This window comes from Chroicocephalus ridibundus, chromosome 1 (assembly GCF_963924245.1).
Source record: "Chroicocephalus ridibundus chromosome 1, bChrRid1.1, whole genome shotgun sequence".
Classification (NCBI taxonomy): domain Eukaryota; kingdom Metazoa; phylum Chordata; class Aves; order Charadriiformes; family Laridae; genus Chroicocephalus; species Chroicocephalus ridibundus.
The window spans coordinates 44,638,468-44,655,339 of NC_086284.1; positions in this window are offsets into that span (position 1 = coordinate 44,638,468).

The following is a 16,872-nucleotide window of genomic DNA, read 5'->3' on the forward strand; positions in this document are numbered from 1 at the left end:
TTCCATGAAAGCATAGAAATTTCAACCATTTTGCACTGATTTACAAACTGCAGACATACGTGCATAGTCATAGTAAGTTGCAATTTTTTAAAAAATGCATTTCTATATGGATAATGGAGCTGAGGTTTTCATGTCTCCATTTTTTCTAAATACTGTTTAACTGATTTATATCATTTAAACAGTGGGTCCACCTGTCTCACTTTAGGTGCCTGAATCCAGATTGTATCAATAAGTTCAAAAGAACACCATTGATGTTAATGGAATTGGCAAGGTTCAACAGAGGAAGAAGTTCATCCTTTTGCCATTTGCTGTACTTGTAAAAAAATGTCGAAAAGCAAACACTGAAACACAGTGTTATATTAAGCTCTTCAGTCCAAACACATGACCTGTATAATAGCCACTGATCTCCCAAATGTGCCACCATGGATGAAATTTATTTTTTCTCTACACCTTCCTTTTTTGGTTTTGAGCTCATCATTCACTAAAAATCTTGACACAGCCAATTTCTTTAGAAGCTTGACCTCAGACAAAGTGATATTTTTCCCCCACAGAATTAGACTTTGTCTTTTTCTCCTCCTTGTCTGCTCACCAATTACTTTTACTGTTAAAGTCAGAAATCTTTCTCAGACCTATGTGTGTTAGAGAACAATGACAACAAGGAGGAGGAATCAATTAAGCTGCTTTGTACATGACCACATAAAATGAAGGCTTACATCTTCCTGGTAAAACTCTAATAAGGTGTTTATGCAGATCCTTACCATTGTAACATTTCTGTAATCACAGTTGATAGGTAATAAGAACGTTCAAATTTCTGATTATGGTACAAGTGTAAATTCATTGGCCAATCCCGAAACCAGAGGTGGCTCAGGAAATTATTTCTGAACTAGACATTTTAACCCTTATTGGAAGGAGATAGAAGACCTTTTTAAAGCTCTTTTTAAAAGAAGACTTTTTTAGCTTGTTCCAAAGAAGGAAGACTTGCTGCAGTTTTGATGCCCATTACCATTCTTTCCCTTTCATTTGCCTTCATGCAGCAAAACATAGACTAGACAGAATTTTTAGCTTTTTTGTTATATTCTATAGAATCATTATAAACTTGATCCCTTAAATGTTATCTGGCCTTGATCCAGCAGATGAGCTTAGTAAAAGCGTACTTAACCATGAGCATACTCAAGAAGGTACTTCAATTAAAGCAAAAAATGATGATCCATTTACTTTGATGGAACTCTTTGAGGGTGTATGCATACAGAGTTGATTGTTGGACAGACATCTTACACGTGATGATATTTCCTTTCCAGTTCTATCCCACTACAGATGGTTTACAGCCACCTAAAATGCAGGCTTAATAAGGCAAGAGCTGATGCTTAGCATGATGAGTAAAGATGCTTTGGCTCTTTAAATGTTGCAAAGTTCCCTACCACTGTGGTGGGAATAATTATCACTGTAAAACAGTCAGGAAAAAAGCACTCCTGGAAATAAAAAATGCAAATTGCTGGAATTTATTTCATGAAATGTGATTAAAATATAGTATATGAAATCTGGCATTTTGGGACTGAGAGCTGGGAATAATTAATCTTATTTGTGAATATACGGTAGCATAAACAAACGTGTTTTGTTTTCTGATTTATTTTTTTCCAAAAAGAACATTGAAAAAGATGGTTACTCTGGCATGGATGTTATGGTTTGTGCAATAACAGTCCATAAAAGATGCCTGATCCTCCCAATTCGCTAGCTTCCAGAGCTAGCAAATTTTATCAAATGTTACTGATATTAAATTAATTTGAAAAAACAATGGAATAGACTGGAGTGGTGACTTCACTGGCAAGGCAGGTCTAGACTAATCCCATCTAACTTTATATGCTTATGTACAGCAAGTAAGTTTAGGAGTATTATTATGTTAGGTTTCTTAGCATTCAATAGAGGAGGTTTAATATCTGCAGATTTTATACTGCCAAAGCTTCTGAAGGTTACTATCTCTCACCGCTGATTGCGCTAGAAGGCTAGAATGATTGGATTTGGTTGGGGGTTTTTTTTTGGTTTTTTTTTTTTTGGTTGGTTGGTTTTGTTGCTTTTTTTTTTAAATATAGGTCCTGTAATTAGGCACTTTAACTGTAGGCAGGAAAGTTAGGTGTTAATGAGTAACAGGTGAGACAGGGAGAATATTATCAGAAAAATTTCTGATAGAAATTTTTTTCTGATAGAATTTCTGTCTAGAAAAATTTTACAGAAAAGGGGGGAAATGGTCTTTAGACCTCAAACATATGTGAAATGATCACAGCCAAAGTTATTTTGCTTTCTTTAGTTGTTCTGGGGGTTTGGGTTTGGTTTTATTGTTGCTGTTTTTCACAAGGAAATATGTTATATAGAAAGCATTTAATTATTTATCAGTAGAAAAAATGCACTGGAAAACTTATAAATATTCATTGTTCTCAGCCATTTTTGGCATTAAATAACACCACAATGTTTTAGACCTTTCTTGCTCTGTTTGGTTTTGTTATACTGATCTTGTTATTTAAAAGCATATTTAATGTAAATCACTTTTGCATTGAAAGTAATTTAAAACAATATAATATTACTATAGACATTAATAGTGTCTTTTGTTTTCCAAATAGCAGCATTGAAGTACCATCATAGTGAAGTAGGCGATATCTTTTTTTTTATATTTGTTAGCTGTTTTAATCACTGTTACTATAGCCTTCTTATAGTTGTAAAAACTAAATGCAATTGGTATACTACAATGTAAGAAACAGATTTTATCTTGAAAACAATAAAGGCAACTCTATAAGGATAGCATCAGGAGCAAGGTCTGTTCCTTTTGCAAACTATTTTCAAGATACTCAATTATAGCTGCATGTTTATCATATCTTAATATAATTTGGGGTTTCTTTTTATTGTGAACTAATGTTTTCAGACAGTTGCTGGGTATCACAGCTGCTTCAAAGTAATAAAAAGATAAATACTATTCATTATTAAAATTTCAGCTTGTGAGGAAATACACGAAATCCTTAAAACTGAGCTTTCTCCCACTTTATGAAGGCAATCTGCTTATCAAATGACGAACAATAACATATACACAATTCCCAAATCATATTTAAATCTTTTCCTTCTCTAAGTGCTGGATACTTATGTATGACTTTTGAATTCTCACCTTAAAATATTTCCAAATACTTGCACAGCATAAAATTATAAAGTCTCTTCATATTCTGTAATAGGATAATTCTGAACTCAAAATTACAGAAAACATCACAAATCTAGAGTAAATAAATAAGGATCCAAAACTTCCATAACTAAAGAAATTTTCATGTAGACTCTCAAAGCATTTGAAATAGATTAAATAATTAGTTAAAGCATGATATCACTACCACATAGGTGTATGTAAAGTATTGTCTTGGTTTTATAAATATCAGCACTCAGCTGTCCTGTGAGTTGCTCAAAACGCAGCAATTTAGACAGAATTAGAATCAGTGAACTTAAGAAGTCTGACTTCAGATTCCAGATTCCATTACACTAACTTAGTGTAATGCCCACAGAATGGGCATTCTTTCTGTTTGTTTCCCTTTGATATCACTTCATTAACTAGATTTAATAATTGTTTGGCTCTTTTCTGACAGATTTATCCTCTTTTATCTCAATATTTCCTAGAGACTATGAATTCAACAATGCAAACAGAACAGATGCTCATGGGCACTATTATGAGAATTTTTATGATAGGGATTAAGACAAAATAGATACTGGAAAGAAAAGTAAAGATGTGGAAATGCTCTCACAACTGAGGAGAAAGAAAAGCTCAAAAATCTTAATACTCAAAAATAAAGTGAATAAGAAAGATAATCTCTGTAATGGTGTATTAAAAGAATAAATACACAGAACTATCAGTCAACAAACATCTACCTTCCACAAATTTTATCAACTAAAGATAGTACCAGAATAGTGATAAATGTGAATTTGCATCAACTCACTTTAGCCTCTAAAATATGGATGTCTTTAGCACAGATGTCATTGCATATGGTACCATTTTGTCATTTAAGGACATGAATTCACATTAGAACAGGCACAGAAATAAATAGCATGATCAGTGAAAGAGATGTCTGTCTTAGAAAAGAAAATCAGTGAACTTGTAAAGTTTGGTAAAGTCTAGGGACTACCTATGTGCAACTACAATGGGAGACGGGAGAAAGAAAATCCAAGAAATTGACAACCTATGCATGTTAACAGATGTTAATCTTCATTCCTTTTTATCTTTTGATTGATTACCAGATCCCAGTTGGTCGATCAATACCAATTTTATTTTATTTTAGTTGAAGGTATTTTTTCCACATCATGCAATCTAATTACATTACATAGAATCTAATCTGAATATAAGAAGGAAGAAAGGCAGTATAGGTACAGAAAATTGCCTCTGGGAGTCTATGTGCTGATATCATACACGAAAAGTACTTAAGAAGTTGACTGAGATGAAAAAGTTTTTCAGCTTAACCTGTACTGGCAATATAATTTATCTTTTAAATTTAATGTTATTTTTTCTTGTCAGAGACTAAGAAAAAAAACCTCTCCTATAAATCGCAACACAGATTACATGACAAGTGCATATTTAATGCAATGCAGCCAAGTCTTAACTCACTTGGAGTATGGTTACACATACAGACATTTCTGTTGAGATTGAAGGGACAGGTTATGTGCACGGTACTCACACTGTTAAAGGGATTTCCAATCTGGTTTGCAGATTGTACATTTTTTGAAGTGAGCACCCTGTCTTCATATCTGTCTTCAAAGTAAGAAGATTTTTTTTTATTAAAATTTGTGCATGCACACACAAATGCACATATGCAAATATACACACACATGCCCATATATATACTTTTTACATATGCATGCATTATATTACAACTGTTATCTTATAGCAACAAGCAATTTGTTGTTTTACAGAGGCACGTGGTTCTGCACATACCTTTTCTCTCCATCTTGAGTAAGACATCACATAAAATGCTCGTGACACACAGTAGCTATTGCAGTGGGTGATAGAGCAGCTTCATAGAATAAAACCCAGAAACTGATAAGCAGGCTCCATTAAAATGTGTTTTCACACTAGTATGCAACCAAAATGAAAGTTATCTTTTGCTTTGATGTTACCATTTGTACTGTAACCCTTATTTAGTTGTTTTTATGTATGCAATAATTGATACTTCAATAATAAACTTGTTTATATTCAAAATGTCTTTAATCTTTGTATGGTTCTTTTGGTGTCTTTTTTGAGACTGAAGTGCCTTCTTGGCATATCAGTACTCTGATGTCTTTGCAAGCCTTTCATTGCTAGTGTATTGACATGAATAGCGGTGTTTTCATATCTGCCACCTATCCGGCACTGAGAAACAAATACAGAATTGCTGTCTCCTCTACTCATAATGTTTTGGGCTTTAGTCACACATATATGATTTATATTCATATATGATAATAATCCTCATTAAGTAGAAGGAATGATGTGAGGAAACAGAAAAGTGATATTGCAGTAGGGAAAAAAAATGGAGGAAACAGAAAGAACTACTGCAGTATTTTATAAACGGGAAGAGGAGAAAATACTTAAAAACATGCAAAATAAATAGCATGTGTGTTAGTCCATTATCACTTGCAGAGGAAATGACACCTTCTATTATGGTTTATTCTTTAAAAAAATATGTAAATAGAGGATATTGGTAGTGATTCATTCCCACATTTATTTTATTTGCTAGATTTTATGTCCCATACACTTTCCTGCGAAGAATAAACTTGTTTTGTGCATTTTCCTTCCACTCTAGTGAGAACATGCCATGGGTTGACCCTGACTGGCTGCCAGATGCCCACCCAGCCGCTCTCTCACTCTCCCTCCTCAACAAGACAGGGCAAGAAAATAAGATGAAAAAGCGCATGGGTTGAGATAAGGACAGAAAGACTGAATTCCAATTACCATTGTGGGCAAAACAGACTTTACTTGGGGAAGATTAATTTAATTTATTGCTTAATAATTTTGTAGGACAGTGAGAAACAAAAACAGAACAAAAACTACCTTCACCCTCACCTCCCTTTCTTCCCAGGCTCATCTTCACTCTTAACTCTTCTGTCTCCTCCTCCTCCAAGCACTCTCTGACCTTTCTTAAATATGTTTTCCCCAAGGCACCACCACCTTGTCTGAGGGGCTCAGCTGTGCCCTGCAGTGGGTTGGTTGAAGCTCACTGGAACCGTCTGCGTCCAGTAGCGGCAGCACTGGTCTCTCCTCACAGAGGCTGTCCCTGCAGCCCACCACTACCAATACCTAGATATGAATGGGTGACCAAGGTTGTTATATATATATCTGGCATACATAAGCTGGCCTAAAAACATTACCAAGTTCTTTGAGAATATTCTAGGACGCGTTCACTGCACTGTCAATGGAAGAATCATGTAATTTTTTTGGTTCATTAATCACATAATGCTAGTAATACCCACCAATAGCTAGAATGTCTTGTGCAAACGCTTTGTGAATGTCTTTTTCCTAAATTACACTGGTGGCTATAGCTTTATGAAAATCTCACACCTTTTCTCAAGTAATTTACCTTCTGAAAGCATCTGAAAGACTTTTGGCACAGTGCCCCTCATGCTTTCTCATAGATAGAATAACTTGTTGTATTCTTCTCAGGCAAGTGTGCGATTGACTTTTATAAGAGATTTGTGATTTATGTTTTCCCCATGACATATTGCCACTGCAAACACAAGAACTGTTAGGAGTGCAGACTCCGTTAACTATGGATGGTGTACTTGAGGCATGTTTCCTGCAACTCTGTCTAATAACATTTGTTCAGAGGGAAGTGGAGAAGGCTTTGTGGGTTAATGGAGAACACAACTCTAACATGAATTCAAGGTGACTAATGGATGTGCATTCAGATGCTTAAGTGCTGCTGAAGAAGCCAATCTGAACTGGAAACAAGAAAACTCTATTAGTGACATCTTAGTGACTAGTGACAACAAGAAAAACACTTAGTGTTTTTCCGAGGCTTCAGTGTGATCAGAAATAGAAGGCATAAAAAGAAAGACTGGTTTCTTATTTATGGATGAGTGAATTTGACTGATATTTTGCAAAACATGAGGGACATAGGAAAGAAAATGGAGGCTTCCAGAAGTAGTGAGGGACTTGCATGCCTACTTGGTCCCTGGAATTATTGTGGGCATGTCCTGCTCTAGGCTTAGAACCAGGGGACAGTATCCCCATCAAGTATCTCTTTAAGGACAGAGGAACATATGACTGTGTAGACCGCATGTGTTTCTGAGTTCAACAGTAGAACAAGATGGACCGCAGATGCATTCTGATATTGTACTCAGAAGTGCATCAGATGAAATCTCACCCTGAAAATACTTATTATTTCCCAATGTACACTTAGGCTAGGGAGTCTATGACCAGGGATTAGATAGTACAACAAAGGGGGTCAAAGTGAAAGTTCCAGGCCATCCCGTATGTCATAACTATTAAAAGAAATAAAAATAAAAAGACAGAAAATTAGAAAAAACAGCAGTTACCTTCAAAAGTCTACTTAGCTCTGCAAAACCTGGATTTTTCTCTTCTACAACTTTTCAGCAGAAATGAACAAGATCATTGCCATGTGGATGCACATATAAAAACTTAACCCAACAACACCAAACAAACAGTTTTTCTGCATGGACTACTTCACTACTGATATGGCTTTTCTTTTTCCCTGAAGGAAATGTTTACCATAATTGACATATATCACCTGATTACATATACCTCAAAACCTGACATTCCTCCCGCTTTAATGCATGTTCACATTAATTCCTGAGTGGCTTTCAATTCCCTCTCATAAAAAGAAGAGTGGTTCCAGATATTAAGCTTAAGTAAGGAAGATACCAACCTAAAAAGATTGTTACCTTCCCAGTCTGAGAAATGCTCTAGATAGATAGATAAAGTAACAGATGGGAATAATTGCAGTCTAATGCACACTTTACCAGGGTGAGCATGAGCAAGGACACATGGTGAGAAAGCTGAACACACTGAGCAGCAGTGATTTGTCAGTGGCACTTCTGGAAAGGAATGGGGATAAGCAAAACAAGGTCAGAAAAGCAAGACTGACTGTGGCAGGTCAGAATGTGTGTTTATGCCTCTGGAAGCAGAGTTGACTCACAAAAATCAAATATTATTTATGAAAACATTTTTAATTAGATTATTTTCATGGTAACTGGATGTTTGTATAGCATATTTGCTTAGAGAAAGGTTTTCAAAAAGGAGCTTTTAAAACAACAAAAAAGGAACCAAAATATTAATAAGTCAATGTGAATTCTGAAAAGACAGGAATGTTTTTTTTGTAGAAACTATTTAAATCTTTCTGTCCTGTATCTATGGTCCTTTGCAAATCATAGTAAATAATGTCTTTCATGTGCTCGTTATTTACATGACACTGCCTACAATATGTCCTTAACAAGTTTGCATTGCGTTTATTAATAATACACCTCATACTGCGTCCGTATCTCACACCAAGATAAAGACAATTCTACAACTTATTTTCACAGATTTTAGAACTACATTTACCTTGTTCAGTTTATTGCATACACAGAGTTAGTCTCAAGCCTTCTTTCATCTCTAAGGATGTTTAATACAAGGTTGAATACTTTTTAAACACTATTTGTTCAGGCATGTAAGAGCTTAAAACAAAAAGAAAAAGAAATGCAATCGTTTTGACTTCAGGTTCTTTATCTCTGTATTATTCAGAAGTAAATTTTGATCCAAATCCCACCAAAATCAATGAAAGACTTCCAATATTTTCAACTGACTTTGGGTTAGAATCTAAATGAAGATATTTCAGTGTGCCAAGCATTCAACAGTCTTTTTATATATTTTCTTCTTTTTGTACAGAAAATGTGTTTCTTTCTAATTTAATGTATAAAAAGCAAGGAAAGAGAATGTCCATTAATCTTCAGTGTTGGGGTTTTTTTTCCTTTTATGCTAATATAATGATGCAACCACAATAAGACAATTCAATATACTTGACACATCTGCTATAAAACTATATATCTTACAATGAAACAACTTGGCCTTCAAATGTCTGTTTTCAAGTGTCTTCATGACAAAAAGAGGCATTAGCTTACTGTCAGAGACTGAAGGGCATTTTGGTTTCTATAGTCTCATGTTAGGCGTGTTATGAAAAAGGGAAAACAAAAGCCTCATCTCCATCTCCAGCTTATCTCTAAGTAGTTTTTAAATTTAAGCGATTAGCCAGTATGAGGTAATGGTAGTAATACTTTAGAGTATTTTGCTAAGGAAGATACACTGTTGTAGAGTGAAATGCCCAAAAGTTATTTAAAGAAATACAAAATCTTCTTTCTCTGAACATAGGGGATAAAAAGCCTAGAATCTATGAGAAAAGAAAATGCCACTGCTCTTTCCATTTTTCTTTCTCACAATTTCTAACCCTTTTCCACATAGCTCTAACACTTACTCCAAAAGCTCTGTGTTGAATCATGGAATCATTTTGTTTGGAAACTGTCAGGAAGTTATCCTCAACACGGTCCAGGAACATCCTAAACTGTTTCCTTTCTTCTGTATTTTATTTCCAGCAGACATCTCATAAATTAAAGTCCCCCATGAGAACAAGTGGTAGTGATTGTGAGACTTCTCCCAGCTGCTTATAGAATATTTCGACTGTCTCTTCATCTTGGTTGCGCAATCTATAACAGAGTCCCACCATATCTGTCTTGTTGGCCTTCCCCCTGATTCTTACCCAGAAACATTCAACCTTATCATCACCGATATTAAACTCAAGACCATCAAAACACTCCTTAATATACAGGGCTGCTCCACCACCTCTCATTCCTTGCCTAGCCCTTCTGAAATATCTGAATAATCCAGTTGTGTGAGTCATCCAACCATGTTACCTTGATGGCAACTATATCATAGTTTTCCTGCTGCAGAATGGGTTTCAGCTCCTCCTGTTTATTGCCCATGCTGCTTGCATTGGTGTAGCTGCGCTTCACTTGGGCTATTGACTGTCACGGGCGGAATGATTAACTTCACTCATAAAAGAGAAATAGTGAAATATTTATTAATATAAAACACTGATTTAACAAAGTTAGTAGTGAATGTGACAATGTTTTATGAGATTCGATGGCAAGGTATGCTTGATTATTTACTGCATAGAGGACATGGTCAGACAAGCTGTCAGGGAGATTCTCCTGTTGAGTCACGAGGTTCCTTGCTTTCTAAATTTCTCAGAGAGGAGTCTAGGTGTGGCTGGATCCAATCCTAGTCCCAGACTTGGTCAACGGTTTATGTCTAAGGGATTATATATGAGCAATCAATCCATTATATCAATTAGCTAAGATTTCAAAGTTTATCATGCTATTAGTCACTTACCAAGAATCTGTTGCGACAAGGAATCTCTCAGCCTCGAGGAGTCAAACCTTAAGTGAGCGTTCCCACTCAAGGGGAGATCCTGGCGTGTGGTCCACTGCCGTGCAGGAGAGCTCAAAGAACTCTTGGGCTGTCCACTATTTATAGAGTAAGATAATTGACCTATAGTCACTTTTGCATGGGAACAAAATATCTAGGTCCCCACTCCAGCCAGTGTTTTGGTTATGTTGCCAGCCATCCCCCACAGTTCAAGTGCAACTCATCACAACTCCCACTGATGGTTATGGCTTGAGAAGAGCCGGGGGCAGAGGAAAGGCGGAGAGCACATTGCCACATTGATCTTGCCGTCTTTTGAGGAGCAGAAGCCCTAACTCCTACATGACCATTCTTAGTCACTTCCATGGCTTCTAACACATCAATAACCCTTGCATCCTGCTACAGGATGGATCTCCATCCCCTACCTCCACTGAGACGGCAGACCGAAAGACTTCACTAGCACACCGTCCCTCAAAAACTGATATGCTGCCCCCAAGCTTATCTGTAGTGAGCTTGGTTTTATCCCTTTCCCCCTTCAATTCTAGTTTAATGATCTTCCAATGAACCCTGATAACTCCTGTACAAAGATCCGTTTCCTCCTTTGACACAGGAGTACCCTGTCTGTTGCTAGCAGGCCTGGTGACATGTAAACCGACCCATGATCAAAACCAGTTTCTCCTGAGATGACATACTTAGCACTTTGTAGGGATTTTTCACTACTTAGCTACAGCTTTGTGCTATATTTAGTAAATTGCTAAGCAATCCTTATCAAGCTCTAGACTTATTTCCATTGTTATTCAAAAAACTATTGATTGCTTTGTATTATAATCAAGTCCACAAACATTTGTAATACTGAGAACAAGAGGAAAAAGGTTTTAGGGGTACAGCCTAACTTGTGCTCTGACGACTCCTCTATTCCTATCCCTGCCCTTGGCAAACATGACTGTATGGACCAAAATAATTTCTAGATTTCTAGTCACACCAGTACTTATGAGCATTTCCAGGACAGTCTTGGATAATCTCCTCAAAGTAATGCTTACATGCTCTGCACACTTTCAACTTATACAGAGGGATTACACTCCTCATAAAATAGAGTCATAATTTTTTTCATACAAAGTATGAAAAGTTTTTGGTCAAGACTTGCCTTTCATATCACAGAATCACAGAATGTTTGAGGTTGGAAGGGACCTCTGGAGGTCTTCTAGTCTAATCCCTCTGCTCATGCAGGGCCACCTACACCTAGTTGCCCAGGACCATGTCCAGACAGCTTTCGAATACTTCCAGGGATGAAGATTCCGCAACCTCTCTAGGCAATTTGTGCCAGTGCCCAGTCACTCTCACAGTTAAAAAGTGTTTCCTGATGTTTGGACAGAACCTCCCATGTTTAATTTTGTACCCATTGCCTCTTCTCCTGTCACGAGCACCACTGAGAAGAGCCTGACTAAGCCCTCTTTTCACCTTCCCTTCAGGTATTTATTTACACTGATGAGATCCCCCTGAAGGGGGGGTGGGGTGTGGCCTCACCAGTGCTGAGAACAGGGTGGACAGTCACCTCCCTAATCCTGCTGGCCACACTATTCCTGACACAGGCCAGGATGCTATTGGCCTCCTTGGCAGTCTGGGCACGCTGACAGCTCATACTCAGCTGGCTGCCAACCAACACCCTCAAGTCCTTTTCCACTGGGCATCTTTCGAGCCACTCTTCCACAAGACTGTAGCAGCACATGGGGTTGTTGTGACGCAAGTGCAGGACAAGGCACTTGGCCTTGTTGAACCTTGTACCATTGGCCTCGGACCATTGATCCGGCCTGGCCAGATCCCTCTGCAAAGCCTTCTTACCCTCAAGCACACCAACACTCCTGCCCAACTTGGTGTCATCTGCAAACTTACTGAGGGTGCACTTAATCCCCTCATCCAGATTGTTGATAAAGACATTAAAGAGAACTGGCTCTAGTACTGTGCTCTGCGGAACATCACTTGTGATCAGCCACCAACTGGATTAACTCCATTCACCACAACTCTTTGGGCCCAGCCATCCAGCCAGTTTGTTATCCAGTGAAGAATACACCCATCCAAGCCATGAGCAGACAGTTTGTCCAGGAGAATGTCATGGGGAATGGTGTCAAAGGCTTTACTAAGGCAAATGAGCAATGTAATCCAATAAATTTTCCTTGCATGCTAATTCTCAGAATTCCATACCTCATAACAGATTAACCAGCCATTATTATTAGTAAAGCCAGTTTTATTAGTAAAGATGTAATGTAACTTAGATTTTCTAAGCTTCTTTCTGATGCCTCTAGGACAATGCTTCACTGACTGTAGCCTCCTTGAATTCAGTGCAACTAAAAAAAATTATGACTGGATAAGAATTTGGCTGCAAATGTTTGCAGCAAGACATTTCATATGTGCAGCGTAAACCATGAAAAAACTCCCCTGGGTCAAGGAAACTTGTAGTATGTATCTTGAAGTAGTGCATCGTCTATGCTATTTTCCACTCAAGGCTATGACACATAGTTCACACCCACTATTAATAAGGTTAGGAACACACTTCCATGTTGTTATAAATGCATTTTTTTCTGTATTAAAAAAAAACAAAACATGCTGAGACTAGTAGAGAAAAAGAAAGAAGCTAAAAAATGAGCAGTAAGGGAAAGGGTGGAGTTTTATGTCATTATTCATGTATAATTGCAGTATATGTAACAATAAAATTGTACAAGTTTGGTGTTTCCTTTCCCAAATCAGCAGGAAAAAATGCTTCAATACATCTTGACAGTGCATACTGATGCCAAAATAACCTAAACCAGGATAATATGAAGTCAATTTTCAGTATGAACCAGCGATTATCAACTAATGGGTCCTAAAAACCTTGCAGCAAAACCGGAGATCTCTGCATAAAACAAGTAGCCCATCATAGGCACAACCCCCCCAGATTTAAATATTTCTGATATAGTACAGGAAAATAGAATCAACATATAAATAGCAAATATGTTTCTGGCACATGCAGCTTCATAAACTTAACTACAACTGTAAATATCACATGCAGAAAAAAAACCAAATATTATCTGTAATGGATCTGCAAAACAGTCCCCAGAAGGGAATAAAAAATTGAGCTTTTCCAACAGTTTTGAATTCAGCATCACTGATTCATGCTATCAAAACATTTCCAAATTATTGGTTAGTTTATGAAAAATAGAATCAGCATCTCTTTCTAATTTCAGTTGATGTTAGCAAAGCACTGAACAGAACATGTCCTTCAAAGGTCACTATTTTTCTTTGTCTATGCTGTGAAAAATGCTAAGGGATTGGTACTTATGCGACAGCTAACAAACATAAAAATGAGTTGCTAATTTAACCTTAATTTAACCTGTTACCAATTCAGACACAAAATTATTTTGTATTTGTGATTTATACTTAATTCATGAAACAAATAATTACTTTTGATCACTCCAAATCAAACACAACATTGGAGGTCACAGAGAAAAAGAATAAAGAAAGAAGGGAGAAAGGAAGGGAGGAAGGAAGGTGGGGAGAGGAAGGAAGGGCGGAAAGACAGAAAGACAAAAGGAGGGACAGAGGGAAGGAAGGAGGGAGGGAGGGAAGGAAAGAAAGAAGGAAAGCAGGCTTCTAGTATCTAAACTGTAGAGTTTAGGAGCTTGGGAGCTCCAGCTCCTAAGTCCAACTTTGTCCTGTCTGCAGGTTGAGATGAATTCTCATTCTGAATTTCACTGCGAGAATATTTCAGCAAACAGACAAAGAGAAAAATCTGCACCATCCACTCTCTCAGTACATACAATCCTTTCACCAGGACTTTGGAGCACACTACTTTCCACACATTTTAGAAACAGCTGGAATGGATATCCTACATCTTCACTCTCTGAACTCTAAATTTTCCAATTGTTGACTTTTTCCTTTATCCATTACTGAAATATAATAAACAAAGAAAAAAATTATAGCCTGGATCAACAGTCATGACAGACCAGAGCTGAAACTTCCCATTTTCACAACACCACTCAATTTTCAATTCCCAAGGACTACAAATATTCAAAAAGGTGAGGTGCTATGCAGGTTGCTTTTGACTTTTCTTAGGTTCTTAAAGTTCTACATTTATTCAGACATTCAACAGCTGTACTGTACTTTATAACAATGCAGCGCTACATAAACACCGCAGCGGACCTGATCTGGATGAGTTAGCAATATCGTATTATGCCCTCTAGGTGTCTTTGGAAAGTCTTAGTTAAAAACCCCCACATATTAGTTATTGTTGATATGAAATAGACACACCAAAGGGACTTTCCAAAAGGCTGAAGATTTTGCAGGGATTCAGCCTCCTATTAGTGGGAACCCTATAGGAATTCAGCCAATACTCTACTGGCTGAACATTGAAGATTTTGGAGCTAGAGGGACTGAGTATGAAGATGTGCCTGTTCTTCTGCAGTACCCAACACAGCTGATCAGGTTTCCAAAAAGGTAAGAGGAAACACAGTATGTACTGTTAAAAACTTGATTGCAATTTCTTTTTTTATCTATTCAGCTGTACATCTTATCTTTCTGTTTTCTGCAGTGTGACCTAGGATAGAGATCACACTGTTGCCTGGTCTGTCACAGGACTGCAAAATGTATGCACAATCTTGCCAGTTTATCTATAATTCACCTTGGATATTTGAGATCTTTTATAGTTTAAATCATAAACAAAGTATCAAATGAAATAAGAAAAAAATGCAACTGTGGTAACCCCCCTATATATAAATTAAATTGTTTACAGTACATCAAAATATATGTGCTGATTGTTAATAGAGAGCAACAAATAGAAGTTGTAATTGTGTTTCTTGAGCATTGGCTTTCTAAATAGTGACTATTATAGACATGACTCATTACATGGGATTTCCAAACTGATCACTGTATTCATGTTGAGAATTACCACATGAAATAGACAGCAACATTACTTCATGGTAAGAGGCTGGATGTTGCTGGTGAATGTGCAGAACTTTGCTACATTTTATTCTATCATCAGCTTCACCTGGTTTCTGTTTTTCTAAATGGAAGCTCAGACACAGTTTTTGGGATAAGATTTGCAGGTGCGTCAACTGTAAGTGTACAGTCATCAGGTTTGTAGCTTTGACAGATGCTAGTTCTGCCATTGGCTCTGTTAATGCTACCATATGACTGCTGATTACTGAGTGAAGAGCCTGTGCAATTCATGTCTTGTTGGGCTGAGAACTTTAGCTCCCTCTCTCATTGTTTTGTTTTTTTTTTTTTTCTCCTTGCTCAGACAATCACGAAAGGAAGTTCAAGAAAAGCAGAATAAGGTTTAGAAAATGCTTTAATAAACATTCAGGGGCTTTGGGTAATAAGCATTTCAGTGAGAAGTGTGAGAAACTTGCCTTTAGGTTTCACCATACAAACCACCTGGCATAGCATATTATTTTATAGTTTAAGTTTTCACTAAATCTCTCAAAATATTAAAGGTGTTACATATGTATTAAAATGCAACACTGTGAAATAAGGAACATTCTGAATGTATTATCTCATTTTCTACAGTAATCAAATGTAATAACATTGTAATGTAAGCAAAAAGTTACTTTTCAGAACTGTGGAATATTGTCATGAAGGTATGTGTACAACTATTATGACATGAATTCTGGATAATAAAATAAGTATTCTAAGCTTTTTTCAGAGCCAGGGATGAAGCTGACAGATTTCTAAAGTGAAATTCTGGTCCACTAGTAAGAATTTCATATCTGATATAGAATCATAGATCATAGAATCACAGAATGGTTTGAGTTGGAAGGGACCTTAAAGATCACTAGTTCCAACCCCGTTGCCATGGCCAGGGACACCTCCCACTAGACCAGGCTGCTCAAAGCCCCATCCAGCCTGGCCTTGAACACCTCCAGGGATGGGGCATCTACAGCTTCCCTGGGCAACCTTTTCCAGTGTCTCATCACCCTCATTGTAAAGAATTTCTTCCTAATATCTAATCTAAATCTACCCTCTTTCAGTTTAAAACCATTACTCCTCATCCTATCACTACACTCATTGATAAAAAGTCCCTCCCCATCTTTCCTGTAGGGCCCCTTTAGGTACTGTAAGGCTGCTATAAGGTCTCCCTGGAGCCTTTTCTTTTCCAGGCCGAACAACCTCAACTATGTCAGTTTTGTTTTCTTTTTACAACAGGTGACTTAATAGAAATTTCACAGTCTGTTGGTTTTGTCCTCTTTCTGCTTTGGAAAATTGCCTATGAGCAGGCTGTTGTGAACTAAATTCGTATAGATACGAAATCTTCGGGAAAGTCTTACTCCTAAAACTGCAGTAGAGAAAGAAGAGGAAGTACATGCAATGATAAGAACGAGATGGTCAATGTTTTTACTTTAATGTGCAGTGAAAAATTTTGAGAAGTGGTGATTTGGTCTCAGTCCAGACCAGGAGTTTGGGACGGACTGGAAAATGATTTTCTTTCCAGCTTCATATTC